This window comes from Peromyscus eremicus, chromosome 1 (assembly GCF_949786415.1).
Source record: "Peromyscus eremicus chromosome 1, PerEre_H2_v1, whole genome shotgun sequence".
NCBI lineage: Eukaryota > Metazoa > Chordata > Mammalia > Rodentia > Cricetidae > Peromyscus > Peromyscus eremicus.
In genome coordinates this window covers 67,094,383-67,121,299 of record NC_081416.1, presented here as the reverse complement: position 1 = coordinate 67,121,299, position 26,917 = coordinate 67,094,383, and the positions used below count along the sequence as shown (strand labels likewise).

At 48.8% G+C, this 26,917-nt stretch overlaps 1 protein-coding gene across 1 annotated transcript in view; it reads left to right on the top strand.

Moving 5' to 3' along the window:
• The first annotated feature begins 1,718 nt into the window (after window positions 1–1,718).
• Window positions 1,719–26,917, top strand: part of Ptpre (protein tyrosine phosphatase receptor type E) — a 149,122-nt gene continuing 123,923 nt past the window's right edge. Inside the window, exon 1 of the mRNA XM_059265074.1 lies at window positions 1,719–1,909. The gene's annotated coding sequence lies outside the window, so the exon portion shown is untranslated. The remainder of the gene's footprint in view (window positions 1,910–26,917) is intronic.

The following is a 26,917-nucleotide window of genomic DNA, read 5'->3' as shown; positions in this document are numbered from 1 at the left end:
GCCATCAGGATTTTACAAAGTGGGGGCTTTTAAGCAGGGGGGTCTGAAATCGGAGGGCAATGCTGTCACAGTTGAGGCAAGCACAGAGAGGGAGAGAAGGGGCTGCGTTCAAGATGCACAAAGATGTCAGGTAGGAGTCAGACTTGGAGATGAATTAGAGGCAGAGTAAAGGTCCAGAAACCAAGAGCAAGAGCTGGGGCTGAACTGGCAGAAGATGCTGGAAGGAAAGCCGGGCGGTGGCTCACGCCTTTAATCCCAGCACTCGGGAGGCAGAGGCAGGCGGATCTCTGCGAGTTTGAGGCCAGCCTGGGCTACAGAGTGAATTCCAGGAAAGGCGCAAAGCTACACAGAGAAACCATGTGTCGAAAACCAAACCAAACCAAACAAACAAACAAAAAACTAAAAGAAGATGCTGGAAGAAGTGAGCTTGCAGGTGTCTGGAAGGCTGCATGTTTCTGAGTGACGTGCACATGGATGCTATTACAGCTCTGGAGAAGCCCCCCAGAGCAGGAATGAGTGAAGCAGGAAAGGAAGGAAAAGTCTTAGGTCCTCAGGGACTGAGGTGTGTGGAGAAGAGAAGGGAGGATGAGCTTGTGTTTCCGCACCATGGGAAGGGAAGAGCATTCTTAGCACTCTGGAGGGGTCCACAGCTCTTTAGGCTTCCGGTCTATACCTCTGTCCCAGAGAGACCCCAACTGACTTAAGCATTGACAGCTGGCTCTTTGAAATTGTCACCTTGTAAGTCAGTTTAGTTAACAGCAATAAGATGCCAGGTGAGGAAACACCCCTACACACCTCTTTCTTGTCATCCACCCAAAGTCAAGAGTAAAGAGAATAAACACATCCTTGCGTGCCCTGCTGTCATCCAGCCCACTCTAATACTGTTCAGGAACCCCCAACCCCTGTGTCCCAAGGAATGGTGCTGCCCACAACGGGCTGAGATTTCCTTTATCAATGAACAATCAACCCCGCCCCTCCCCCGCCCCCCCCCCCCACGACATGCCAGCAGCTCAACCTGATCTAGATTATCCCCCCTTGAGACTCAATTCTAAGTTGTGTCAAGCTGGCAGTTCCCTTTGCAGTCCAAGTGAAATCACTAAGAAATAAATCCCTAGAGCAGCAGATCAGGTACTGTGCTCTGCTCCATCGTGTTTAATTTTGCCAGATATTTCTTACGAATTGTACACCCTCCAGCACCCACCATGGGGCTCCCACACACTCTTTTCTGGGAGGGAGTGTTTGGGACATTTCCCAGCTCTGCCAACTTCTCTGAAGCAGGCCTGTTAACCAGATGCCCCAGCCCCGCTTTACCAGACGCCAAGTGCATCCCAGCCAGGCTACTTCCTGGTGTCCAGGACCAAGGCTAAACATGAACAGGAAAGGACCTTGAGTTTTCTTTCCGGCTGGTGTGAGTGTCATCACCCCTTGGCACCCTCCCTGGTTCCCTGTGTCTGAGCAGAGGGCCGGGAGAGGGGCTCCCCAGAGAGAGCACCGGCCTGCCTCCTTCTGAGTGTAGAGGCCACAGCCCCAGGAGGGCGGGCGCCCGCGGTGCGCTCCCAGAGCCAGGCACCAGGCGTCGCCGTCGCCCCTTGCAGCGCCGGGGCCCCGCCCCCGCCGTGGAGCAGGAGCCGGAGACCTAGCCCAGCGCTGGAGGCGGCCGGACTCGGCCAGACAGATTTCCTGCTCTTTTGGAGGACTGAGGGCTGCGGGGCTGCGGGCTGTGGGCTGCGGGCTCCGAGAGAACTCGCCGGCGACGTGGGGACCTCGGTGCCCCCGTGCGTCCTCACGACCCTCCCTCGCGCCGGCGGGGACAGCGGGCGCCCCGGAGCGGAGCTTGGCGGGCAGGCGCCCGGGAGATGCGGAGTCGCCGCGGCGGCGCGATCGGCGCGACAGCACCGGTCCCTGGGAGGTGAGTGGCGCGGTGTGGGTGGGTGGCAGTGAGTCCCTCGGTGGCCATGCACGCCGTGCACCTTGAGCAAACCGGGACAGCCTGGGCCACTGTCGCGGGAGGGACGGGTCGTGCTGCATCTGAGCTAGGTCCTTGCCACCCTCCTAGTGCGCGGGGTGCCAGCGACTGGAGATGGTGCGACCCCGGCCACCTGCCCAAGGCGTAGTACCAACTTAGCTACCACCTCGGCAGTTCTTCTCGGTGATCAGCTACGCGGAGGGCGTGTGTCTGCGGGTGGTGACCGTAGGAGGGTGACAGTGACCCTGCGACGCGTGTGAACGCAGTGGAAACGGGAGGGGGTGCCAACCGGTGTGTTGGGGGCTGAGCACCCAGGGCCTGAGACTGGAGCATTTCCAGAAAGTGACTCGAGTTGCGCCAACTCCCGGCGCAGCGGGGGCGCTGCGGGGATGCTAGTAGCTGGTCTGGGGCCCGGTGTCTTCCCAGGCAGGCGTCAGCTGGGGATTCAGGGTCGCGGTGGAGAAACCTGGCAGGTAGCCCAGGTCTGACGTTGGGAATTGCAGTCCATGGGGTGATCTGAGGAGGTCCTGGAGCCAAAGGCCAGCGGTACCCATCTTGGTGCTTCCCAGGACCATCTGGGGAAGGCTGGGAGACCCACAGGGTCATGAGGCAGAGCCAAGCCCAAGGACCGAGGACCGGACCTGACCTAAATTCCTTCTAGGCATGAAGTGCCTTTCTAGAAAGGTTAGACCATGATGCCTGCAGAATCACACTATCGGTTTATACTGAGTTACGACGACTCTGTAAGTGTTAGAACCTCAGAAACTAAAGGAAAGAAAATAGGTGGTCTAGACTGTGTCAGGGAATTTGAAGGAAGATCAGCAAATGATGCTCATGTGTTCTAGAAATTACTGTGTCTCTGTTCTGTCAGTAATGTCCTTGCACGTAAGAGACTTGTGACCCAAAGTGTCCGGACCTGTTCGCAACGATGTTTTTGTTTTTTTGCCTACAGCTTAAAAATTTGTGTTTAGCTGAAGTGGAGCTGGAGGATTAGGGAGGGTGGGCGTGTCTTTCCAAAACTGAGGCACTAAACTAAAGGGGGTGTGAAACAGTGGGTTGCTGGTGGTTGCCAAGGTCGCTCAGCTTTCAGGATATGGACAAAGTGGACAGAATTCTTTTTGACAGTAGATGGAGTCTGGGGTCTCCCAGTGCAAGTTCAAGAGCCGGGGAAACAAAAGGCCAGGTATTGGTTTGCCTAAAGTGCGGTCCCCACTGTCAGGGAGAGGTCCTCAAGCCGGCCCTGGCCTCCTGAATGCCACCTGGGGGCTCAGGTCCTCGTTTCTTGGGATTAATGCTGTCTGTGACTCATCATCACCCCCTCGACACAAACCAACAGTTTCCTACTTTGGAAGTTGGTAGCAGTGATTTGTCTCACTGAAAGGCCAGGCCATTGGATAAACTAGATTCGATAATCCAGAACCCCTCAGGCAAATCAGCCCTGAAGGTCAATGAGGGAGGTGCTGGCCTTGGATGCTTCCTGCAGCCCCTGTGGGGTCACAAGTGAACAGAGTAGGCCATTGGTTCTCAGGCTGGAAACTCATTGTTCCTGCTCTGCAGACACACTTGGCCCCACAGTACTCCTGGGTCAGCAGCTCTATGGACCTCCGAGGAAGCCTGGAGGAAGACCTGAAACTCTGTCCTGGGAGTGATCTCTTCAGCCCCAGGCGTTCCTGCATGCAGCTCTTTTAGCCCTGAGGAAGTTCAGGGCAGTATGGGAAGGGGCATGAATCCATTTCAGTAGGTTGAATTGTGCTTCTGCACCAGACTCTGCCTCCTCCGTAGTCCTCAGGGCTCCACCACGGAGGCCATTGATTGAAACCATCCCCTGCTGGTCAGAGGCAAATTTGTAGGCTGAGGCACACACCTTCTGCAGTACACCTGATACTTTCTCCTAAAGCATCATGTCCCAAGTCAAAGGTGTGCCTTTGTGTCCCCCCTAACTTCCCCTAACTCTTCCTTCATCCTTCTAAATACACTAGCTTCCTTCCTGCTTCAGAAAGGCGTGCTGACCTGGGGCTTATGTTAGGACGGTGCTGTGAGTTCAGTTTCTGGAGCATGTATGCTTGTGTGAATGAGCGGCTATGGCTTACATAGACATCTGTTACAATGTATATTGATGTGTATTGGATCACAGAGAGAGAACAGCCCATAGGGAGCTGCAGGGCCAGATCTTAAGTGGATACTGAACTGAAGAAACCCTACAAGACCTCCCAAGGAGGCAGGTTTGGGAGCAGTAAGGGAACAAGAACCGCATGCACTCTCTTCCCTCACTGATACATTTTCTCATTTATGATGTTTGAGTCACACTCCGGGAGACTCTGCTCCAAAACAGACGTGAATGTGGCTGTTAGGAGAGCCCTAGCACTGGGCCTCTTCAACACCTGAGTGTCACTTGAGAAAGTCCTGTGCAATGTAGGTCATCTTTGGCTTGCTGTCTTCTAGTGAATGGGAATGGAGCTGTGGCCTAGTCTCTCCTGAAGGCCCCCTACTTTCTAGACCACAGGACATGGAGCGTGTTCAGCCTCCAGCTCAGTTTACCCCAGTGTCTTAGCCTCCCCCAGACCTCCTTAGACCCTCTGCCCGAGAGTAATCCCTCTTCCTCTTGGTTCCGTGGAAGGACAATTGGCCCTATCCTAAATTACTTGTTCGAGTCTATTTTAGGTTTCCATTGGTTTAACAGTTCAGCTTCTCCACCAGGCTGTCAATAAGGGGTGTGTCTCTGAGACCATGGGCTTTGGGTAAAGACTTGGATTCAAATCCTGCCTCTGGTGTAGTCTTGGTTAATTGACTCAAGTTCAGACCCCGCTGCTCATTCCTCAGGAGTGGACTGACCATCTTTACTTTGCATGGCTGCTGAGGTGGCAGCAGAGGATGTATATTAATTAGAAAGCATGTGGTCAGCACCCAGGAAACTAGATATGTTTTCCTAAAATAACTAATGCTATATACATCGTATGTGTTAAAAAAAAACTGTGGGACCAGGGAGACGGCTCAGTGGGAAAACTGTTGGCTTTACAAACAAGAGGACCTGAGTTCGAGCCCCAGAACATATGTAAAACAGGCCAGGTGTGGTGCTGTACATTTGTAATCCCGGCTCTGGGGAAGCATAGACACGTCCATTGTCCATCTCTGGCGCTTGCTGGTCAGGTAGCCTAGCCTATTTGGTGAGCTTCAGGCCAATGAGAGACCTTGTTTCAAAAAAGGCAGATGGAATTTGAGAAACGACACTCAAGGTTGTCCTCCGGCCTTCACATACATACATGCATGCATGTGCACCACCCCCAAACACACAGACCCACAGAGGTTTGAATGAACAAAATCCATGGTAGTAGATAAAGTCTTTCTTCGTGTGCTACCTGGAAGACTAGTTCCAATCAATATAACGTGACACAGTAGGCAACTTTAATTTTTGCACGATGAGCTGAACGATTATGTGAAGTTTGCATGAGTTAAGAATGTAATCTCAATGCTTTCACTTACGTGTGCACCAGAAGGGAATCCATTCTTCATCATGTACCGCTGACTCTGGTGTTAGTGACCTGTGACGCAAAAATACAGCTTGCTATGGACATTAACCTGGGTGTGTGGCCTGAATTAAACCAGGCCTGGTATGAAGCCAGGCAGAAAGGATGCAACCCCAGCACCAAGATGCAGTGTGGCCCCAAACGAAGCATGTGGAATTGGGCATAAGGTCAGCTTTGCAACCATAATGTAAAACTGTGCATGCCCCCCGCCCCCCAACACCCTCTGAGCTCAATTCTTTCCTCCAAAGGATGGGGCAGCTCCTGATCACATCCCACCTGCCCTCCGGATGGTTGGGATTTATAAACCACACCTAACGTGATAGGTTTATAAAATGTTTCTAATTCTCCTGGAGAGGCAGATGGTGGGAACTGCTGCTGGATGCGGGCTGAGTCCTCCTTCGGGGATTACCCACCCAGCCTCCTTTTCTTTTCTCTGTCCCCCAAATCTCACCGATTGGGGTCCACCCCATCCAGGTGTGCCACACAGGGACTTTTGATGTGGTTCACAGCCTCTGCACTCACTGCATCTGGCTCTCTGCCAGAAATGTGGGTCCCTTTCTTCCAGCTACATAAATAAATACTTCAAAGGGTTTGGTGAAGCTTATGAAATAACCCTTAGCAATATAATTCAGAAAAACAAATGAATATATCCTTTTATATTGATTCCCAAATGAAGGAGAGGCCAGATAAAGTATTTTTAAAGAATGGTTGTCTATTTCAAAACCTCTTTTAAATACAACAAGAACACATTTAATCTAGTCTGTCATGGAATTGGTGTCAAGCATTAATAACAAAAGGGAGTTCTTGTTTTTCTCTCCCCCAAACAGATAGACGCTCCATCAAGAGGAAGGAAACCGAATCAAAAATTGATCCTTAGCTGGGCTGGAAAACTACTGTGCTGTAGGCAGGTGTTTGGGTATTAGTAGTCTGGGGCGAAGAGTGGAGTGTTGGTTGGATAGTTTGTTTGGGCCTCTGGCCTGGGTGTGGGCAGCACAGACTCCGATCCCCTAGAAGGTCCAGTGTGGGGATCGCAGCTTGGCCATGAGCTCCTGCAGCAGATGTGGGATTCTGCATCTGCGTGGGGATGGGTGCCTGGGACTCAGCGTGGTCGGGGTGTGAAGTGAAGGGATGCATGGTTGAGGGAGACAGAGTCGGTGCCGCAATGAGGCTGTGCAGGTAGGGTGGAGGAGGCCAAGTACAGAGGGCTCTCCAGCCATGCCACCCTGCCTGGAACACAGCCACAAATAGAACAGTCATGTCTTTGTTTTCCAGGGGAGATGGCACAAACAGGGGCTCTGGGCAAACAATTTGAAGTGGAATGGTGGGGTCAGAAGGATGTGGTCCTTGGTGTAATCCTGAGCAGGTGTGATTCTCCTACTCCCCTCTCCCTTTCTCTCTCTCTGTCTCTGTCTCTGTCTCTGTCTCTGTCTCTCTCTCTCTCCCTCCATGTGCAGGTGTACTCACCCACATATGCACTTGTAGAGGCCAGAGGTTGCTGCCTGGTGTCCTCTCTCCACCTTTTTTAGAAAGACGCTTACTGATTTTATGTTATGCACATGAGTACTTTGCCCACATGTTTTTTGTATGTGTACTGCATAGGTGCCTGATGCCCACCGGGTCAGATTCCCTGGAACTGGAGTTAAAGAAGGTCATAACCTACCTACCAACTGAGTGCTGGGAACTGAACCCAGGTCTCTACTAGAGTGGCAAGTGCTCTTAACCACTGAGCCATCTCCCCAGCCTCCTTCCATCTTGTGGATTGAGCCAAGACCTCTCACTGTCCTGGAGCTCACTGTTTCGTCTAGATTGACAGGCTACTGAGCCCAAGGATGCCCTTGTCTCTGTCTCTCCCAGTGCTAAGGTTACAGGTACATGCTACCACAATTGGCTTTTCACATGGGTGCTGGGGATCCGAACTCAGGTAGTTATGCTTACACAGAAAACACCCACTGAGCATCTTTACAGCCCTGTGATTCCAGTCTTTAGAACAGGAGATGGACACGGGTATGAAGGTTCTGGTGTGGTGGAGGACACAAGCAGAGACTTGGTTTATGCTTGCAGAAGGATCAGGGGCCTCAGCACTTGAACCAATGGCTTGAGAGCATTCAGGTCTCTGTCATGTTGTCCTCGGGGCAGGTGTCGGGTTTCTAGTCGAGAAGTGGACATAATTTTTTGTTAGGACTTGGATCTATATGGATACTTCCAGCTGGACATTAGTCACCATTTGTACTCGGAAGAAAATTAGTTCCATTTTTTTCCCTCTCAACTAGATTTTTGGATTCTTGTTTATAGATGCTTGATTGCAGTCTATTATGATAAGTGGCCTTCAGACTGTGTCATTTTATTTTGTCTCCCACTCCAAGGACCTGGAGTTTCGAAGCTGTGTCTCTCCAGCCCGTCTCTAATCAGTTTGCTTGGAGGGCTGTGTGCTCTCTGCACTCAAGGCCCTGACCTTGACTCAAAGCCAACAAGCTCAAGTGCTGAGCTGAGAGCAAGATGCTCGCTGTGAGTGGGGCCTGACAGAGGGAAGCCCTCTCTGCCACGGGTACCTTGTGAAGCTCTGCCAGCTTTGACCTTCCTCTCTTCTCCAACTCAAAGAGACCAGCCTCAAAGCTGGACACCTGCCTGCATGATTTGATGCCCCGCCTGGAGGCCTCTCTCCTGTCTGTCTGAAGTCCCCATCATGGGAACCAGCTTTTTAGTTCTGTCATTGAGATTTCCTAACAGGTGGGTTTCCACCCATAGGGAGGACTGTGTCTCCTTCAAGGATGCTGATCTTGGCAGCCCACTTCCCCATGGGTGGAGGAGGACACGTGGAGGCAGGCCTCTGATCCGGATTTGAGAATACCTGCAGTCAATTTTTTCTTGTGGCACAATTTCTCACAACTAACCTTGCTCTAGCAATTTCATATCAGTCATGTGTTCCAGAACATACTATGCATCACCAGCTAGTTGATTTGAGGGGGGAAGGGGTGGGTCATTGGAAGTAGGAAAGCCTTTAGCTTCCTCCATGGTGAAGTGCCTCCTTTTACAGAATACCCTAGACTGCTTTCCAGGTTCCCTAGGGACTCATGGGGACCACGGGGAGTGGGGAGCGGGGCAGATCCAGCTGAGAGTATTTCTTATCCAAGTTCCTTTCCAATCTCCCTTCACTCTGATTGTCTACAAACAGGGAGGAGTGAGAAGAGGCCGAGGGAGGATAAAGAGGGAAACAACTGAGCTAGACAATGAAGGCATAAGCTAGACTCTCAGAGGTCACACTTCTGTCTCCAACTTCCACTAGCCAGGAGGCCTGCAATCTGCACATGTCCTTTTGAGTAGGAATGTGGAGTCTTATCTTGGGCACACCTGAGCAGAAGGTAAGAACCACGGCTTGGCCTGAGACAGTTCTAGAAAGCATGGTGGCACATGGTTGTGTCAGGCGTAGGATTCAGGCTCAAACACCTTGGTCCTCTGAGGTAGAAGTTCTTTCCCAGTTACAGGGGAGGCAGTTAGTGTAAAATTAATAAACAACCAGACTGTATATATCCTTTTTGTTGTGTTCAAGGATATACAGAAACTCAGTCTGGGCCAGCAAATGGTTGTTGTAGGGTACTTCCTTTAATGAATACAAAGTACCCAAATGTTCTCTCAAAGAGCATAAAACATTTTCGCTTAGTAGATAAACGGAACTCCTCCACAGTCCTGATTGTACTGTGAAGTTCACTGATAATAACAAAAACAACAACAACAAAAGATCCTTGGTTTCCAGCCACACTATCCTGCATTGTTATAAGTCGAAGGAATCTTTGTCCCTGAACACTTGCCTGGGCAAGTGGATTTGGGAACCTAAAAGAACCTTCATGAACAGCAGACACCTAAGTGATGGATAGCGGTTGTTCCGATGTACTAGTCACCCTGCCTTTAACTTCCAGCTACTGTTGACTTCGTGTTCTTTGCTGAGCTCCTGGTGGGTCTCGATCAAGTGCATCAGTAATTTCATACATTTCTTTTTTTCCCCACATAGCAGGCTTTACCACAGCAGTCCTCTGTTGGTGGTGTTACCAGCCTACTCATTTAAATGTCTTTAAGCAAAGCCCTGACTTGGGCTCAAATGTAATATAAAAGTACAAGCGTCGGAAATTTAATAATTTTGTACTGTGTTGAGCCGAGTTAGGCCTGCTCTTAGCAAGCTAGAAATATTTCAAAGGCTCTTTCTGAGTTTCCCCCAAATGCTAGCAGTGTTTGAGAGCATGCAAGAAGAGACAAATGGAATGCTTAAATCTTTATTGAATATTTAGAGGATACACGCACTGTGCTTGGTGCTGAAGTTAGGACAGTGCCTGCCCCCTGGATGTCCCAGGTCCACAGGGACACAGAAGCTACCACCCCAAGGGAAGGCTAGAGGTGGGGCGGAACAGGTGGAATGGGCTTGTGGAGTGGGAACTAGAAGGGCTTCGTTAAGGAGAACAGGCTTGGGTGTGGATGTTTTCTTGGCAGCCAACAGGACTGAAATATTTCAGACAGAGAGGCTTCTGTATGCTTGCCCAGCAGTAGGAAGTGGCTTCTCTCGTCTGAGGAACAGCAGGTGTCTAGATGCAGCTGGAGCAGGGTCAGTGAGGAAGGAATAGGGAAGAGGGTGCTTTGGAGCTCAGCACTCAGAGGGACACGGGCTGAGAGTCCAGACCTGCTTGAGAGACCCGTGGCCCCCTTGGAAATTCTGAAGCATGCTGCCAGTTCCTTCGGTAGAAAAATCTTTGCGGACCACTTTTCATGGGTTTGAGGGTCTTGAGTCACCCCTTCCTGTAGCTGGAGGTTTTGCTGTGTCCTGCCCAGTCCCACAGCCGCTCAGACCCAAATAAGCACACAGAGGCTTATATTAATTATGAACTGTACGGCCATTAGCTCAGTCTTACTACTTACTAGCTCTTACACTTAAACCCAGCCTATTTTTGTTAATCTATATGTTGCCATGTGTTCCGTGGCTTTACCTGGGTGCCATTACATGCTGCTCCCTGGCTGGAGGGCTGGCGTCTCTTCTGCTCTGTCTTTCTTCTCCCTCTCTATCTGTTTGGATTTTTCCGCCTGCCTCTAAGCTGCCTTGCCATAGGCCAAACGGCTTTATTTATCAACCAATCAGAGAAACATATTTTCACAGCGTACAGAGAGACATTCCCCCATCACCTTCCCTATCATGAAACCTGTGAATTTGGGGCTCAGATGATAAGTCAGTAGGTAAAGCACTGGCTGAGTGTGGTGGCACATGCTTGCAACGTGGCTGGAGACAAAGGAAGGATCTGATGACTGTAGGTGTGATCCTGAGCAGAGGTAAGTTTGGGCAAACTGAGGCCACAGGGTGCGTTCCTAGGCTAGTTCATCACATCAGTCAAGAGGCACTCTAAAAACCAAGGCCAAGTTTCTGGCTGAGGTGACCAGGTGTTCCTGGAGCAGATGCTGGCTCAAAGGCCAAGGATGAGGCCAGGTGGTGGGGAATGTGGGGTGCACAGTGTAAGCACTTGACTCTCTTGGGTAGGGGTTGGGTCTCTCCAACAGAAGCAAAGAGCCATTAACAGGAAACTGCCTCTGTGCTAAGCTGTTCGTCTTATTACAAGTCAGCAGAACCTGTCACATCAGATATATAGGCTCCTAAGAGTCGGAGTGTCAGCCTGCTCCCACAAGCAAAGCCGCTGTGAGTAGGCTCCGTTGCTAGTGGTGAACTTTGACCTCCTTTGGGGACAAACCTGCCATTTTCATTTGCCCTAGAATCCATGACTTTCATCCAAGGACCTCAGCCTATCCAGGAGCTGACATTTTAAGTTTCCTTTGAAATTGGGGGATATCTGTGTGGACGCGGTGAAAGTTCTCAAAGAGGTAGGAATGAGACCTTGGAAAAGACATGAAGAAGAACGGTGCTCCTGAAGCCCAAGCCGTGAGTGAGGGTGTTACAGCACTCACAACACCCTGGCTGGCCTCACCTTGTAGGATGGGAGAAGAGACCCAATCCCAGCAAGAGCAAGGAGGGAGCCCTTGGGAAGAGGTTTGGCCTGTGGAGCCTGAGTGTACACTTCCCAAGAATGAAGAACTGGCTAAAGAGAGAGCTGCAGGCACTGCCCTCTGTCTGTCAGGGAAAGGGAAGCTCTCGGGATGGCTCTTGGTCCAACATCATGGAGGCCAGCAGCTAAACCACTAGGTCGACTTTCACTACTTGCTGTGCGGGTCGGTCCATCCTGACCCAGGTACCTGCCCAACCACACAGGGCAGTTTCTAGGTATGGCCGGGTGTCCGTGAATAGGAGTTTGAATTTATCAAATGTTCATGAAGCAGTCCTGAAGAAGCGTTATTACCAAACACAAAGAGAAAAAGGAACCACTCCCTCCTAGTTACTTTCTCGGCGAGTTTCCTCATACGTTTTAACGCCACCAGAAATAGATCTTTCTGTGCGAACCTTTCTGTTTGCCAACAGCTGAAGTCACCTCCTGTCTCCCTCTGCTTAGGATGAGATGTGCCTCCTCTCCCCATTTAGAGATGGAGCCTGTCACTAGGCAGTTAAGGAAAATAAGTCTGACCTGGGGCCCCACGGCTCACTTCAGGGGTTCAATGTCTCGTTCCCATTCTGAGCTGGATGGACTGATCCCTCACCCCGCTTCCTGAGCCTGAAGCATTATTCATGCTGCTGAGTCTCAGAAAATGAGGCCCCCACCTGTGTGCAGCTGAGGAGAGCTGAGGTCCATCCTTGAGCAGGACCTGAAGGTGAGACCCTGCTGTTTCCTGCTCTGTATCCACCTCTATTTGCTCTGCTCAGCCTAAGTAATGCTCAGTTCATTCTTTTGTGGATGGCTCCCACCCAGCAAATTGCTTCCAGGAGGAGTTTCAACAGCAGCCTGGGGACATGTCTCATGCACAGCGTGCTTTGTTTAGCAAATGATTTATTGTTTGTTTTATTCAAATGCACATCCTGAATGGATGGGGTTGTGCCGGGCAGAGATCAATGAAATGGCTACTTTGCTTAGCCTTGGCTTCTTTTCCATTTTCAGGGCAGTAAGGATTGTTAATGACTGAAGGCTGGTGTCCTTCCCTTGGTGGCTTGGGATCTTGGAAGCTGGAGCAGGAAGGCTCGATTTACCAAGAGGGTGGCCATGCCAGAGCGACTGCTCTGAGCTCATTGCTAGAATAATGTTAGGTAAAATTGCTTGCCCCATTCAACTGTGATGGTCTTAGAAAGCACATTGACAGTGGATGACTGGTCTCTAGTAACTAGGGTAGGATGCAATGGGTAAAGCTAGAAGAAGAGGTCTAGGTCCCACTGCAAAGAGGGACCTCGGGCTTGAGTGGCTCTCTCTCTGGGTGGAGACTGCTGGGGTCTCACCTAAGGTTCAGTCTGCTGGTTCCATTCTTTATCCTCAAAGCCCAGTTCCCAGAGAACTGGTAGAGGTATAACTGTCTATATGGGCAAGTATGGACAGTCTCCCCCTCCCCACTCTACCAAGGCTAGAATTTGGGGGAACAGAGAAATGAACCCCAAGTCTGAGTAAGTGAGGGCTGGCACAGAGTGACATACATATGAGGAGGTCTGTCCCTGAGAATAGCAGGCAGTCTTCTTCTCTCTTGGGGCCTCAGCCTCAGCAGGGATGTGTGTGGTATCACCTCACCCGCTGGTAGGGGGCAGGGCTCCATTGCACACCTGCGTTAGAACTCACACTGCAGAGTGAAGAACCAGCCCAGAAAGTCATTGCCTTTGAATAAAAAAGGAAAGACTATCCCCCTTCTCTTCCCCAGCCACCCTCCTCAGATGTCCCAACACGACGAGAACCACACTTTCTGCGCTAGCCTTTCCAGTTTACTGTCAAGTGAAGTCACCTCTGACCTTCTGCTTTGGATGCCAGGCATTTGAGAGGTTTGCCCAACAGTCTCATCTACCCATTCAGAGCCAGAGTCTGTCACCAGCTTTGTGTCTGAGCGCCAAGGCGTGTGAGAGGTGAAATATGGCCGAGTTCCCTCAAGGCCGTGATCAGGCTCTCTCACTGGCTGAGGGAGCTGAGGGCTCAGGTGCAGCAGGGCCCAGGCCCACATCGTGCCATCTAGGCCCCATGCCTCTCCCCTCAGCCCTTGGTGCCATAGTGGTCTCCAGCAGTCTCCCACACAGACCTCCCTGTAGAAGGAGATAGTGTATCCCAACAGAGTCAACCTAGAATTGAATCTAGACTGAGATCTTGCTCTGAAAGGCCAGGCTGGGACAGTGGGCCTTCTTCAAAGTTTCCTGCTTGTACAGGGCAGGTTAACGTATTTTTCTAGGCTTCAGTTCACATATTCTCCATGGGGTGAGGGATGGAATCACCCCCATTCAAACCATGTGGTTCACACATAGTCAGGTGAACGAAACTTCAGGAGCCACACTCAAAGGACAGAATTGATGAGAGCAAATGACAGATGGCTCCCTCAGGACACCCCACCTTCTGCATTCCCCTCGGGTGGTGGGGTTCATCGATGACCTGAGGGAGCTGAACTCAGGTGGAGGTCTCTGGAGAGGACAGGGTGACTGGTAGGACTGTGCTCTTCCCTCCATCTGTACAGTGCCGCCGGAGCACCGGGTGGTGACTTTGTGTTACTTTCCCTGCGATTTAATGTCATATGAAAACCCAGACTGAGGGAGGCTGTCGAGTTGTCCATTAGAGTCTCCGGGGTGTTTCCATAACCCCCTGCCCTGGGACTCACTATGGCTTTTGACAGGAAGTTTCAAGCTTTACAAAGCTCCCTCAGGAATCTCAACATGTGGCCAGGGCCAGAACTCTGGGGGCTTTTGTAGGGTCCCAAGAATGAGGTCAGGCTCTTCAACTATAGAGGAGGGCAGGAGGGTAGCCAGGAGGATGGGCGGGTCCAGCTGCTGAGGCCAGAAAGATGTTCATTCTGGGCAAGCCCAGAGTGCCATCTCTTTGAATCCTCTCCCTCGCCAAGAGGGCACCAGAGAGAAGCAGTTGGGTAGAGAGAACCGGGGCACCCTGTCTGTGGTGTGGCCAGCTCCAATCTCAAGCTTCCTCTTTGAAAGAAAACTGACGATACGCAGGACTGAGATAGCCGATAGTGGTGTGCCAGGCAGCTCACCGTATTCGCCATCACTCTTGTTCACTTAAGAAACAGACTTTCCTGTGCTGCACCCTCCAGGTGGACAAACACCAGCATTCCTGTTGCCCTCACCCAAGGACCCTCCATGTGGAATCTAGCTCCCACATCTGTCTGCCCTCTGGGATGCCATGAAGGTCTGTCCCTTACATGGCTAACCCTGTGAAGCTCAGCCCTGCTTTGCAACCCCCTGTGGGAAGGGGCCTGGGACATAGAGCTGGCACTGCGGAGGCCCTAGGCCATCCACACAGGCCTGAAGATCTCTCTTCCCAGGAGCTGTGGTTTCTTTTTCCAGGTGTTACAGGAGTTGCAGTGTTTGTTAGGGGCCACCTTCTATTTTTGGCATTTTGGCTGGGCAGTTGACCCAGCTCTGCCCCTAGACCATCTCTGCCATACAGGATAAGACTGCCTTGGGTTTGCTTTTAAAGAGCTCCAGTCTGCTATGGAAGATCTGCATTCCTGATCACTGTTTCACCCTGTCAAATGTAAAGGAAACCAAAGCACCAGGCCCAGGCAGGTGACAACAGATGCTTCTCAGGGGTGGGTCCCCCCACGTTACTCTGGCTCCCCTCTTCACCTCTGCCCCCCTCCAACTGTGCCAGCTCTGTTTTTCCACTCAGAACTTCACAGCTAGGGCTGCTTAGCCTCTGGCCGAGGACACTGAAGTTGGCCAAGTGAATGTGCTGACCCAGAGCCAGCAGCGCTATGGGCAGCTGTGGCTGCCTAGGGACTTTGGTGGTTTTCCCTTCCACATTCCTGCCCTGGGGCAGAGGCCCGGAGAGTGGGTCCTTGAGCTGCAGTGGAATGGCATGTCATTCCTTTGCCATGAGTAACAGCAAAGCCCCCAAATGCCTAGTGTTTTCTCTCTGTTGTTGTTCAGTGTCAGGGATGGCCTTACCATGTGAGGAGGGCACAGCGGGTGGCCTTCCTGGAACTGGGCACTACCTAGGAGCACAATGCAGGGGCATGGTGGAGACACCCTGACATAGGCCTCAAGATGCAAGGCTGTCTTTAGCTCAGTGCTAGGAGTCTGGGAGAATCCCAATCACAGAATGCTTTGCCAATCAGCTCCTGACTTGAAAATCGCTTTAAATTTGTTTTAGAGATCCAGAGAGAGTCTTGCTTTGAGGAAAATGTTATCAAAGTAACCTTTGTGTTGAATACTGTGTGCATGAGTATGTATGTGTGTGCACGCGTGTGTGCACATGCATGTGTATATGTGTGTGTGCATGTGCGTGTGTGTGTGTGTGTGTGCATGTGTGTGTGTGTGTGTGTGTATGTGTGTGTGCATGAGCACATGTGGAGGTCAAAGGACAACCTCAAGTATCATTCCTCAGATTTTTTTTTTTGAGACAGGGCATCTCACTTGGCCCAGATTTCCCTGTTTTAGTCAGGTTGGCTGGCTCTCGAAGTCCCAGGGTCCTCCTGTTGTCTCCCCTCCAGTACTGAATTTACAAACAAAACCCACCATTCCTGGATTTTTACCTGTGTTCTGTGGCTTGAGCTCAGGTCCCCACGCTTGTGTGGCAAACACTTTCCTGAGCCATTTCCCCAGCCCCTCCCTCTTCCTCTCATAGAGGGTCCATATCACACACAAGTCAGCTTTCAGTTTCCCTGCCAGGGTCTCAGTTGGTTCTAGAATATGAGGGTAACATTCAGAAGGGGTCCCAGTCCTCTGCCTTTGTTTCCCCGTGCTTGATTTCTGGTGAGTCCCCCACAGGACCAAATGTATCCAGCAGTCATGTCAGTGTTGGTACAGTGTGGGGTCTGGCTCCAGGAGGGGACATCCCTGCAGGAAGCTTATACTGGAAAACACCCATAATGAGGACAGGGCACTGGTGGGTGGAGTTTAATCACTGTGTCAAGATGCATGAAAATAAAATTAGCCATGGTGTCAGGCAGGAGATGTCTCTGGCAAAGTGAGCGTCTATCCAAATTAAAAGAGCATGTGAGGACAGACTTTCAACTCTGCTGATACAGTCTGTGGAGACAGTTATAGGGCTATGGGTGTGGCTGTTTTCAATAAGAAGGATGAGGAAGGAGGGTAAGAGGATAGTAAGACATGAGATGAGGGCTGGGGAGAGGGCCAGTGGCTACAGTGCTTGCTCTACAAGTGTGAGGACCTCAGTTCAAATCTCCAGCACCTATGTAAGAAGCCAGGAATGGTGGCACGTGTCTGTAACCCCAGTGCTGGGAGATAGAGACAGGATGGCCACTGAGTCTTGCTATCCAGTCTGTCTAGCCTAACTGAAAAGCTCCAGGTTTAATGAGAGACCCTGTCTCCAAACCATAAAGGGGAGGTGCAGCAGGATCGCTCAGTGGGTAAAGGTGTGTCCTAATTCCTATTCAATGGCTGTGCAGAGACATCGTGAACAAAGAAACTTACAAAAGAAAGCATTTAATTGGGGCCTGGCTTATAGTTTCAGAAGGTGAGTCCATGATCATCGTGGTGGGAAGCATGGCAGCAGGCAGGCAGGCATAGTGTTGGAGCAGTAGCTGAGCTCTTACATCTAATTCACAATCATGCAGTAGGAAGAGAGACTGTGCCTGGCATAGACTTTTGAAACCTCAAGGCCCACCCCAAGGACACACCACCTCTAATAAGGCCACACCTCCTAATCCTTCCTAAAAAGTCCACCAAGTAGGGACCAAGCATTCAAATATATGATCCTATGAGGGACGTTCTCATTCAAACCACAAGATGCTTAATGCCAATGCTGGTGATCCTAGTTCAATCCCTGGGTTTCACATGGTGAAAGAAGAGAATTGATCCTCACAAGCTGTCCTCTGGCCTTGTGCCTACACACATATATGCAGATATGCAAAAGTGAATAATGCAATATATTATATAAATAATACGTAGATAATTGTAATTTAAAGATAAGGTGGAAAGTGCTAGAGAAAGACTCCTGACATTGATCCCTGGTTTCCACAAGTGCATGAATAGGTGTGCTCACACATATGTGAACATATATGTACACATATCACACATACATACACACACATACACATACACAGCTGTCTCAAGCCCGGATACCTAAAAGCTTGGCTGGGGCTGGGAGGTCTCCTTCCATAGCGGCAAGCTGCTACTGGCTATGCACAGGAGCCCTTACTTATTGGACTCCTGCATGGAGACACAGCTGCAGAACCACTCTGAGGTCTTGATAACTGTCCTGGTTTTAGTTTTTACCAACAAGCTAGTGTCACCTGGACAAGCAACCTCAAATGTCTCTATCAGGTTGCCTGTGGCAACTATGTAGGGCATTTTCTTGATTAATGATTGATGTGGTATTGCCCAGATCACTGAGTGGGGTACCACCCCTGGGCTTCTGGCCCTGGGTAATATAAGAAAGCAGGCTGAGCAAACCATGAGAAGCAAGCCAGTAAGCTGTGTTCCTCCACGGTCTTCACTTCAGTTCCTGTCTCGGGGGTCCTGCCTTGAGTTCCTGCCCTGACTTCCTTTCACAATAGTCTATAAACTGTAAGTTGAAATAGACCCTTTCTTCCCCAAGTTAACTTTGGTTATCATGTTTTATTGCAGCGAAGGAAATCTAAACAAGATAATGATAAACAGCTGCCTTCCTCCCAGAGAGCAGGATCCATGAGAAAGCAAGGAAGAAGCCACCATGTGTTTAGGATCTAGCCTCTGAAGTCACATCCTGCCATTTCTGTGATATACTCATGGTGACTCAAGTTAGCCCTATTCGTGCATGGAAGCACAGCCAGCCCTTTCCAAAGAATAGATATTGACCAGGATTCTTTATGTTAAATCCTGGGTGCATGAGTCCTGGCTCTTGGCAACCCATGGCCCACTGTGACTTTGGTTAACTCAGTGAGAACAGAAACTTGACAAGGCTGATGGACATTCTCAGAACCAACATTGAAGTTGGAGAACAAAGCTCAGAGATGGAACAGGAGCCCCGGAAGTCAGCAGCTCCTGCTTCAGTCAAGGTCAGACCACAGGCAGCTTCTAATGAAGATGTGGCCTGTAGTCCTCAGCCTCTGAGGCCAGCAGATCTTTACCATGTCATCTTTTGAAACAGTCTTAGAGCCTCCTGGGACCTTCAGGTCACCTAGGGTAGAGCATACTATAGTCTTGTGTCACCTACTCTGATGTCAGGCTCATGGAGGATTCAAGAAGACAGGGAGACACCTAGTCTGGGGAGTGAGCATTTTGGATCCCCCATGGTACAGGTAGGGATCTCTTCCTGAAACTGGAGGAGAGTTCAGGCTACTGAGTACTGCCCACAAAAGAGGAAACCTCCCCCTGTCTGCTCTGCAGTGAGCTTAAGTGTTCTTTCAGCTGTGCTCTAGCCTGTGCTAGGATATTGATACAGTGCATGATGCCTATGTACACTGGCGTGGCATACCGTTTCGAGGTAGATAACCCTGCTGTAAAGGAAGTAATCCTTTTAGGGAACAAATACTCTTCAACCTGTTTTGTTTTTGTTTTTTTAACATTACAATTCTATGAAGCAGGTTTTCTCAAGGCAGAATAAGGAAGCTTTGCATTTCTTCTTTTGCTCACAGTAAGGAACTCAAGTGGTATCAGCTTGCCACATTTCATGCTGAGAGACAGAAAAAAATTACTTCACCCCCCCACCCCCCCACCCCCACCCCCCGCTAGTAAGTGCCTCTGGGAAGAAAGTAGAGGTTGTTAACAAAATTTTTTTTTTTTTTTTGAGACAAGATTTCACCATGTATTTCTAGCTGTCCTGGAACTTGCTCTGTAGACCAGGCTGGTCTTGAACTCACAGAGATCCACCTGCCTTTGCCTCCTGAGTGCTGGGATTAAAGACGTGTGCCACCACCACTTGGCTAAGAAAAGTTTTTAAAGGGTTCAGGTTTATTTTATTCAGTTACCTACAAGGCTGTTTAAATATGAGTCCCATTAAGAACTAAGCATAGGCACCTATGAATGAGGACGAGGCAGCTACCTTCTTCCTTACACATGCTAAGACACACTTGATCATTCCCCTTCAGCACAACACTTCCTTCTCTTCAGAGCCCTCCAATCACATGTGGCAGAGATGGGAATCTCTTCCTCTCCTGGAACTGGTTTCACCTTTCCCAGGAGAGGAGGCAGGTGGCTGAGAGTTTAGGATGCTATGCTCTTACCGTAGGGGCTAGCCACAGGCTCTGCGGGTCTAGAATAGTCTTGAGATTACCACAAAAGGAGGACCAGCAGGTGAGGAACTGAACAGGGACATGGGCTGGGAGGCTTCTGTCATTATCCAAGGAGGCAAGGGAGAGGGAGGAAGAGGGAGAGCTGAGAGAGGGAGAGAGAAAGAGAAGAGAAAGGACAGGGGTAAGGGGAGAAGGGAGCAACTCTGGAGTGGCAAGTACCCATGACAGATCATACAGTAGAGAAAGCCCACAGCCTCATGCCTTTTTAAGGATGTGGCAGTTTGGGCCGCTGCAGCTTATTTCTTGATGAGTCTCATTTTATGTTTTTTTTCTCTGGCACCTAAACATACAGTTGCCATGGACTGACAGTAGATGAAATATTGGCTAGTATTTTCTGGAGCTGGGCTCTTCAAAGTTACTAGAACATACTCATTGCGGCAAGGTGCCCCCTACCCAGCAGAGGCCCAGTGAATTCCAGGTGGCATAGTGGTAATTTCTTACGTTTAATTAAGTGCATATGAAGCCAGCCCATTTGACGCCCAGCAGAACTGACCGGTAGAAGCACAGTACGCTATAACCTGAGAGTAGTACACCTGGGAATCAATGTCAAATTCAGCAGCTCCCAAACTAGAGTATCTTGAGAGACTTGAGGTCAGTGCTGTGATGCAGAGGCATCACAGGGGCAGCCTGGGGTCCCACACGGATTTTGTTCCATTTTCTGTCATCGTGACCATGTCTCAGAGATATTTACATCTTGCAATTAAACACATGCTTGAGGAAAACACAAAATCTCACGCTTGGGGACAGGTTGCCTCAGTCATTTATCTCAGAATGCAGGTGACTGACTGCAGGGCAATCGTAGAGTGAGTCTCTTCCTGAATTGATTGAACTTTTGAGAGAAACAGTCTCTCTTTACCCAGTGTACTGCAGAGGGCTCTTGATGATCTGTTATGGTTGCCCATGGTGATCTAAACCTCCTTTTTACATGGCTTTCTCCACGGTTTACATTGTGTTTAGACATAGAGTACAGAGAGTACCACCACTAAACAGGCTAAGATAATGGATGTTCCTCTCAAACCTGCTAGAGACCATTGACTTGGAGTGGCTTTCTCGCTCATCTTCATATCCTACATCCGGGGTGGCCTTCAGATGTCCAGTTCAGGCACACTCTGGAGACGATTAATGTGAGTGATTCACAGTCCTCAGAACCTGTTTGCTTTCTTCCACTTATCTATCCAAGTTATCTCGCACGCCTCTGAGCAAACCTTAACCTCCCTTTAACTGCTGAGTCTGTGATCTGTTTATCTAGCCGTCTTTCGGGCCCTGGTTCTGCCCCCTCTTTCAGTAAATCTTGGCTATTGACAGGCCTGTGTCTGTTTCCTTACCGCTCCAAATTCCTGAGTGGGAGAGTGCAGAAGGAAACCAGAAGCGGATTCAGCGGTTCTTGGCCCTTTTAAAATGCATACACGGGCACCAGTTTGTATTGATCCAGCCCTCTACCTGTGGGGAAAGTTTCCAGTACCAAAACCCGTTTCCTCTTTTCCACATTGTCCATGGTTTTTCTCTGTCCGCTGGCAGTGTGACAATTTTACTGTTGTGTTCTGGGTTGAGCAGGATCCTGTCACCCTGAACCCAGCTGCCGTGAGGACTGGTCAGAGAACAAGTGTCTTGTTGTGGGCAGGAACTTGGAGGAGGTCACTTGGAATGCATGCATCCCTTCAAAGTAGCATTTTAGAAACCGCAGTTTTTGGTGGACTGGGGCTGTACTGATAATGTCACATCAAGACATTATAGCATTCACTTATATGTAGTTGTGGTGGTAGTGATGGTGTGTGTGTGTGTGTGTGTGTGTGTATGTGTGTGTACATGTGTACATGTGTGGAGGTCAGAGGACAACTTACAGGAGCTGGTTTTCTCTTTTCCCATGTGGGTTCCAAGAATCAAATTCAGATCATCACCGGCCTGATGGCAAGTGCCTTTACCTGCTGAGCCATCTCTCTGGTCCTCAGCCCAACCCTTTCTCTCTTTAAGCCAATAACTAAGGTTTTTGAAACAATTTATTGACTTTTACTTATGTGTGTGAACATCTTGCCCACATGTTTGTATGTATACCACATGTGTGCCTGGTACCCAAGAAGGCTAGAGGGAGGCATCATATTCCTAGAACCAGCTACAGATGGTTGTGAGTCATCATGTGGATGCTGGGAACTGAACTCGAGTCTTTTACAAGACCACTCTTAACTGCTAAGTCATCTCTGTAGTCCCGAGATAGACTAGGCTGTCCTTGAGTTCATGATCCCCCTGCCTCTGCCTCTTCCGCATATCTTATGGTTGCGAGCCGCCACAACCAGCTGTCAGCCGGCTCCACAGCTGAACAAAATATTGAACAAGTATGTCAGAGGTTAAGGCCTTGGCACATCAGCTTTTGTACAGAAATTAGTTGTGTGGCTGTGCAGAGGGACATGTCTGTTACATACGGAAGTAGCTACGCATACGTATATGTGCTCAGTTTGTACCTGTCAGAACCTCGGCAAGTGTGAGCCCAGCTACGCTCTTCACTGCTGATGCTTTAAAATTACATATGTGCTACTCAATGTTAAAAGGGAAACTGAGCCTTGTATCAGTGTTCACCCCATAAAAGTGCTGTATTTGGGGAAAGGGAACTTAATATGCATTGTAAAATGAAATTAGAAGGTGATTTGCATTCACAGCTACATATGCGATTGGCTTCTGTCAGCAGCAGTTTTTCAGATTAATTTCTTCCGTGATGTGTGCTGTGCAAATAATAAACTTATAAATCTCCTTATACATCTAGATTATTACACAAATCCTTAATATTAATGCAACTCAGTGTTACTTAGAGGTATGAGTTCAATGAGAAATAGATAAAAATTTTACTTTCGTGATTAGAGACAGGTCTTTAAAAAATAAAAAAAAATTGTTCCTACTGAGTGTCTTTGTGGGTCAGGGACACAAAATTCTAAAAGTCACGGCCATTGCCCTCAAGAATCTGCTACTCAGACATGTTATTTCTAGAGGGTTCCTTGAAAGACTTGCCCCCAGTGTCTGCTGGGCATGGGTAGAGTGTTGAGGCTACAGCCTTGGCAGGTGACCCCGAGAAGGCACAAGGACACCCATGCCTGGAGCTTTATGGAGCAGAGGGACTTCCCTCCCCACATTGTGACTGTGTTGGGCTCAGGATGTAATGGCACTTAACTCTTTAGAGTGTGGACAGAATTCAGAGATCCCCTAACTCAGATTGGGGTCTGCATTCGAGCCTTTGTTTCCTCACGAAAGAGGCAGAACGTTCATATACTTTCTATTCTTTTTTAGAAATCTTTTTTGAGTTTGCCCACAGTACAAGCCCCTCTTTTTGATGTACAACTTCATGAATTTTGGGCAGGAAATGTGTAGAGTTGTGTTGTCTCTATCACCTCAAAGCAAACTTCTCTCTCGCTTAATCAGACCCTCTAATCCCATGCCTGCCCTGGCAGCCATTGGGGAGTCTCCAGCCCTGTCTGTCGCCCGACTTTCTTATAACAGCAGATCAAGGAACTCACTTGGTATACAGCCTTGTATCTGGTTTCTCTCACTTAGTACAAAGTTTCCCGACTCACTCGGCTCATTCCACTCCATTGCTGAGTGGTATTCCATTTTTGTTTGTGCATTTCCCAATTAGAGATATCTGAGTTGTTCCCATTTGGGAGCAGGTAGTGAGTAGGATGGCTCTAATGGGCACATATAGATTTGTGTAAACATGGATTTTCATTTCTGATTAGTGACTGAGGATGAGCTTGCTGGATCCCATATTTAAAAAACTATATTAGAACATACGGTGGTGGTGCATGCCTTTAATCCCCACACTCAGGAGGCAGAGGCAAGTGGATCTCTGAGTTCAAGGTCAGCCTGGTCTACTGAGCAAGTTCCAGGATAGCCAGGGCTACACAGAGAGATCCTGTCTCAAAAAACCAAAAACTGAAAAGAAAAAGAAAAAAAGAAACCTCTGATGTAGCCAGAAGTTTTCTCTGGTCCTGCCTGGCCCTGTGGTGGGGATGAATCTCTCCCACCCACGCTCAGATGCAAATAAACACACAGAGACTTATATTATTTTCAAACTGTAAGGCCTAATGGCTCAGGCTTCTCACTAACTAGCTCTTACAACTTAACTCTGCACATTTCTATTAATCTGTGCATTTCCACATGGCTTTGCGGCTTACCAGTATTTTCACATCTGGCTTCTCCTGCTGACAGCTCGCAACACCTCCTTCCTCTCCTTTCTCCTCCTACTGTCTCTCTTGGATTTTCCCACCTGGCTCCATCCTGCCCTGCCATAGGCCAATGCAGCTTTATTTATCAACCAATCAGAGCATCATATTCACAGCATACAGAAAGACATCCCACAGCACTCTGAACTGTTTTCCACAGAGGACACACCATTTCCCTTCCCACCAGAGGAGCATGATCATCCAATGGCTCTGATCTGTCGTGGTTGGCCTTGTCAGTTTGACAGCCTGGTGTCCTCTGAGAGGAGAAGCCTCAACTGTGGGACTACGTAGATCAGCTTGGCCTTTGGGCATGTCTGTGGTGGGGTTGTGTTCATCAGTAATTGATTTAGGAGAACCCAGCCCACTGTGAGCAATACCGTTCCCTATGCAGATGGTCCTGGGATGTATGTGAAAGCTAGTTAAGGATGAGCTTGGGAATGAGCCAGCAAGCAGTGTTCCTCCATTGTTTCTAGCTTCAAGTTCCTGTTTGAGTGCCTGCCTTGACATTCCTTAATGATGGTGGACTGTGACCTGGAAGCGTAAGCCAAATTAAACCCTTTCCTCCCTTCGTAGCTTTCCATTTTGAGTATTTTATTACAGCAACAGAGAGGAAGTTAGAGCAGCATGTTTGCCAACAATTGAAGATCTCTTTTCCTTGTCAATTCCTGCCTTCCTTCCAAGGCGGGTGGAAAGATTTCGGGGTAGTTTGCATTTGCCTTTCCCTGGTGGTTACTGTTTCTTTGTCCATTGGTTAACAGTGCCTGTTCCAGTCTTTTGCCTGTCTTTATAAAGAGCTTTCTGGCTACAGATTTTATTTCTTGTTATCCAAAGCATTGTTCTGATGACAATGAGCTTTACTCAATGACAAGAGGAATAGTGTCACCAAAAGAAATCCACAGGGCTGAGCAAATGACTCAGAGGTTAACAGCATTGGCTGCTCTTCCAGAGGACCCATGTTCTGTTCCCAGCACCCACATGATGACTGACAGCCATCTGTAATTCAGTTCCAGAGGATCTGACACCTTTTTCTGTCCTCTGCTGGCACCAGGCATGTACCCAGTGCACATACATATATGTGGAAGCTCTCTCTCTCTCTCTCTCTCTCTCTCTCTCTCTCTCTCTCACACACACACACACACACACACACACACACACACACTAAACCTTAAAAAAGTTGAAGAACCCTTGAAAGACACTAGGTTTAAATGTCTGTATTTCTGTTATCCCTTTTTCTGCTGGCACCCCGCTCATGCAGCCTCGTATTGCTATTGGGGCAGGGACTTGACATTGTTTATTCCTGCTCTGTGGATGTAAAAGGTGAATTCTCAAGACTCTGTCCTCAAGGCTGGAGTCTCCCCATGGAGATTCTGTCATTCTCAATGAGTGGGAAGGCGTTGCTACTTTGACTTCTGCAGCTATGTTTATTTATTTGTTTGTTTGTTTAACATCCCGATTTCAGTTTTCCCTCCTTACTCCTCCCATTCCCTCCCCCCACTTCCCCTTGGTAACCCCTCAATCCTCTCTTCCTCTGTTTCTGTTCAGAAAGGGGCAGGTCTCCCATGGGTATCAGCAAAGCATAGCTTATCAAGTTGCCATAACACTAAGCTCCTCCCCTTGTATTTAGGCTGGGCAAGGCAATCCAATATGAAGAATAGGTTCCCAAGAGCCAGCCAAAGCATTAGGGACAGCCCCTGCTTCCACTGTTAGGAGCCCCATAAATAGACAAAACTACATAATTCACAACTACCACATGTATGTAGAGGGCGTACATCAATCTCATGCAGGCTCCCTGGTTGTCGGTTCAGACTGAGTTCCTATGAGCCAGGTTAGTTGTTTCTGTAGGTTTTCTTGTGATGTCCTTGACCCCTCTGGAGAAGCCATTCTTAGTAAGATGAACATGTAAGCTTGTGGTTTATCATTATTATCAAAACCTCCACAGCACCGTGGGCTTGATGTATTTTTCTGCCTCTGTTTTACTTTTTCAACACGGCTTCCCTGTGAGAAATTCATCTCCCAGCAAAATGATTTTTAGCCACTTGAGATATTCTTTTAAAAACCTATCATGGATTCTTAAGTGAGCAGATAAGTTTTGATTTAGTCACAACTGAGCCAGTGACTCAAGCCATCTTCAATGGCTAAGTTCTTAGGAATCATAAAGTGCAATTATAATAGTAGCATAATATTGCTCTGTAGTTCTTCTATTAAGAATGAAAGACATTGGCAATGTGATGTAGTACTTTAATTTCAGCTCAACAAAAGAATGTACTTATATCATTCTCTTCCTTCCTCTCAAAAAGAATAACATTGAGGGACTGGAACAAGGCTCAGTTAAGAGCACTGGCTGCTCTTGCAGAGGACCTGAGTTCAGTTCCCAGCACCCACAAGGCCATATGATTCCAGGAGATTCAATGCCCTCTTTTGGCCCTCATGGGCACTGTACATAGTTCAGTTCTACACATGCAGGCAAACGCTCATACACATAAAATAAAAATAAATCTTTTTTAGAAAATTGAGAAAGAAGCAAATTCAATAATATATATATATATATATATATATATATATATATATATATATATTGAGCATAACAGGCTATGAATTCATTGTCACAGTGAGATTTTATGACTAACAGACGTCCTTCATTTTATATTTAGCATATTGTGGCCAAATATATATATATATGTCAGGAGCTCATGGTTTGCGGTGCAAGAAATTAAAATGGACTCCTACCCTACAGGTGTGCACATCACAGCTGACTGCATTCACACAGGTGCATGGCGGGGCAGCACAAAGAAGTACCAGGTCAAATTTGAGTCCTTGCAGGTGGGTGGAGAAAGGGACTTTCTCAAGTTTACACTTGTGTCTACCACGCCTTCCCGTCCTGCCCACACTAGATTCTTATGATAGGCTGTGACAAGTGAGCACACACTCGTGAGTTCAGA